This window comes from Lactuca serriola, chromosome 2, assembly GCF_051521515.1.
Source record: "Lactuca serriola cultivar US96UC23 chromosome 2, Lser_US96UC23_V15, whole genome shotgun sequence".
In the NCBI taxonomy this organism is placed as follows: domain Eukaryota; kingdom Viridiplantae; phylum Streptophyta; class Magnoliopsida; order Asterales; family Asteraceae; genus Lactuca; species Lactuca serriola.
The window spans coordinates 189697126-189700848 of record NC_136409.1 but is presented as its reverse complement, the minus strand read 5'-3'; the positions used below and the strand labels follow the sequence as shown (position 1 = coordinate 189700848).

General features: G+C 38.8%; 1 non-coding gene across 1 annotated transcript; it reads right to left on the bottom strand.

Moving 5' to 3' along the window:
* Positions 1–2930: 2930 nt before the first annotated feature.
* On the bottom strand, positions 2931–3037 carry LOC145091108 (small nucleolar RNA R71). Its single transcript, XR_013701996.1, has one exon. It is a non-coding gene; the product is annotated as a small nucleolar RNA R71 (small nucleolar RNA).
* Positions 3038–3723: the final 686 nt, after the last annotated feature.

Sequence of the window (3723 nt, the reverse complement as noted above, 5' to 3'; positions counted from 1 at the left end):
TTTTAATTCTCCCCTAATATTTAAATTAGAAGAACACTATGAACAAACTTAACGGAAAGAAAAATAATAGCTAACTTTAAGAGTGATTTGGGATCAAATTTTTTTAGACAACCTTTATCCGTTTATCAGTACCTCTCCCTTCATGAATAGATCTGGTCAATCGCCGGTATTGTGGTCCACTTAAACACGAGAGATTGTGACAAAATTAGGACATACTATAAGTGACAAGACAATGTGATCCTAAGTTCCTAGATAATATTCCTTAAGGACCATTTAGCTGATGACGACCAAAGATATTGTTGTCCACCTAAATTGAGCAGCGAGGTCTATAGACAACCTAGTGATTGTTCAATTTTAAATGTACTACAATGTGTTTCCCGCTTCCTCATATGCCCTAACCATCAAGGACTTCCAGAATACTCCTTACACCGGGTGAGCAGACAATTATTAAGAGAGAAGATAGATTTAGAATGCATATGCTGTACATCCAGGTCGGATCTCTTCCAATCACGCAAAGGATGAAACATATGACTAACTGAAGTTTTAGAGGGATTAAGAAGAGAATGGTGCATATACTGTGTACCAGGTCGTATTTTGAGTCACACAGAAGAGAGAATATATGGCTAACAGATAGAAAGAATTGCATAGAAAGAAGATGCAGAGAGATAGAATTGCATATTGATATTGCCATATTTATACTTATTTTTAGGCAATATTTAAGTACATTTTTATTAATAAAGTGGTAATATGTTTAGAATAATGATACTTATGACTTTCAATTGTTATTTTCAGTCAATATAAAGGATTTTCAAAGAGAGGGACCAAAAGTGCCAAAATGTGGAACATGGGAGACTTGAAAGACAAGAAAAGAATAAATTCACGATAAACACTCAGTTCACGACGTGGCAATGAAGCCCACGACGTGGCACGGGTGTTCCAGAAGATAAACATCGCGACGCGGAGGATTTCCTTGAAGGATACGGATTGCTTGAAGCCCACGACGTGGCACCTCTGGCCACGACGTGGCGCGGGTTTTTGAGGATTATATAAGTCCTCCTGATTATTATGAAAAGGAGAGCTTTTGGCAAAAGAAAAGAGTTCCAGAAGACGATTAAAAATGAAAGAAAGGTTCTGGAAGAGGGTTTTCAACACCAAAAGAAGTAAAGGTTTATTTTTTAGTTAAATAAGAACATGTCTTTCATTAGTTTTAGCTGTTTTGGTTTAGTTGCTATGATGAGCAGCTGAATCTAGCTACTCTTGTTTAGCTAGATGAAGCTTTAAACTTATGAATAGTTATATGCTTATGGATTAACTTTAGTTGGTCAAAATTGCTTGTGTTTGATTCGCATAACCTAGCATGCTATTATTTGTTTATCTATTTGCTTGATTGCATGTTCTATGTAGCTTAGTGACCATTAAACTGCATGAACCTGTTTACCTAATAATTTAGTGAAGATTGAATTATTAGAGCTAGGATTGACCAATCTTAGTTAGTAATTAGAATGAATCAAGCTTAGCTGTGCCAGAGAACGTGTATTGTGACCATAATTACGTTTATAAAACAAATCTTACATAGCGTATTTACATTCATAATTAGTTCTGTGTTTAATTATGTGTGAACATACATGGTTTGACATGAATTAGTTAATTATTGGTAAGATAGAACTAAATTACTAATACAACTAAAAACCCAACTTAATAATCCGTAATCACTAGCTAGCCATAAGGGAGAAGTGGATTCAAAGTAAACAAGAGTGTGTTTTTATTTATTGAAGTTGATTTAAGTTCATCTAATCTTGTAAAATCAGATAAAAACCCTTTTAAACTTGTTAATAAATTAGGTTAATTTAATAGTAAGTAAATAAATTAGAACACCGTTCCCTGTGATCGACACCCGACTTACCCAAGCTATACTGTAATCTGACTAGGTACATTGCCTATAAGTGCATAGTTAGTTAAGTTTGTTAGGTTATAAATATTAAAATTAGTGAGTACTTTTGTGAACATCAAGTTTTTGGCACCGTTGCCGGGGAACGACTTAGTTTTTAGCTTATTTATTTGCATTAAATTGATCGATCCTTCTTGTGGAGTAAAAACCCACAAAAAGTTAATTTTTCAGCAAAATAATTTTTTCTATTATTCATAGAGTCCACGACGTGGCATGACTCTGGCCATGACGTGGACAGTTAAAAACTAGATTTTTTTTTTATTTGACATTAGTTTTTCTTATTTTAGTTCAGTTTTACGTTTTTTTTTAGTTTAGCAAGTTGCAGGAGTTCATGACCAGAAGTTCAAACACACACGTGGTGCCACCACTTGAAGACCCCGAGTCTGCACTTCACAAGAAAAAGACGCCCTTGCAAGAATTGAAGTCAGCTTTTTCTAGGAAGTCGGGAAAGAAGAAAGGAGAGTCAAGTTCATCAGCAAAGCACAAGAGCAATCTTGAGCATTTGGATCATACACCCGTCCAAACCGAGTCCGAAAGCGATACCGAGACAGAATTTGAAGAACACACGAGCGAACCCGAGAACGAGCCAAGGAACGAGATGGCAGCGATCGAGGAAATGTCCATGGGAGCTTACAAGAAGCGGATCCGAGAAGATGTGGGTCCCGGTTTAGTCCAACCCGCAATACCTGCCACTACCACATTCGAGCTGAAGGGACACATATTGACCGCACTGAAGGACATCCCTTTTTTCGGGAAAGATCATGAGGATGCTTTTAAGCATCTAGATGAAGTCAACGACATTGCGGATTACTTCAATGTCCCAAATGTCAACAGAAACACAGTCTTGCTTAGGATGCTTCCCATCACTTTCAAAGGAGCTGCTAAGGAGTGGTTGAAAGCACTGCCACCGGGTACAATCACCACTTGGGCTCAAATGCGTGAGCAATTCCTGGACCAGTTTTGCCCGCCATCCAAGATAGCGAAACTCAAGAAGGCAATAGCCAACTTTGAGCAACAGCCGGGGGAGTCACTATATGAAGCATGGGAGCGGTACAAGGGCTTGCTCAGAAATTGCTCTCAACATGACCTAAATGTGCAGCAAGAGATGTCAATCTTTTATGACGGGGTCAATGTGATGACAAGACAACTCCCTGATTCTCAAGGACCGTTGACAAAGAAAAATCCAAGGGAGGTCAAGGAGTTAATTGAAGAATTCGCGAAACACTCTCGCGAATACCACAACCCAAGGCAAGATGGAATCAAAGGGGGTGGAGGGGCCCAAACTGAAGAAATTGCAGCTGTCATGGCCATGCTGAATAACATGGATCGCAGGATAACACAAATGGACCAGTCGATACATGCCATAAGAGTGGGGAGCGAGAGATGCAGTGGTCCACACTTGACCAAGGACTGCAATGTAGATGAATTTGGGAACAGAAAAGCTCATGTGTGCTACTCTAGTGGGGATAAATTTGATGAGGACTGGAGGAAACCGAAGAAGGAGTGGCTACCATATGAAGAGTATAAGAGGCAAAAAGAAGAGAAATATAGGCAGACAGGTCGAGGCCTATATCAAAAGGAGCAGTCACCGGCCGAGAAGAAACCCGACCTAGAGACCATTTTGATGAAGTTTATGGAGGCTTCGGAAAAGAGACACGATACCACTGATTCCGCTATCATGGAACAATAAACATTGATAAAGAACAAGCAAGCCTCCATCCATAACCTTGAAGTACAATTTGGTTAACTAGCCACTCTAGTTCATGAAAAATTGT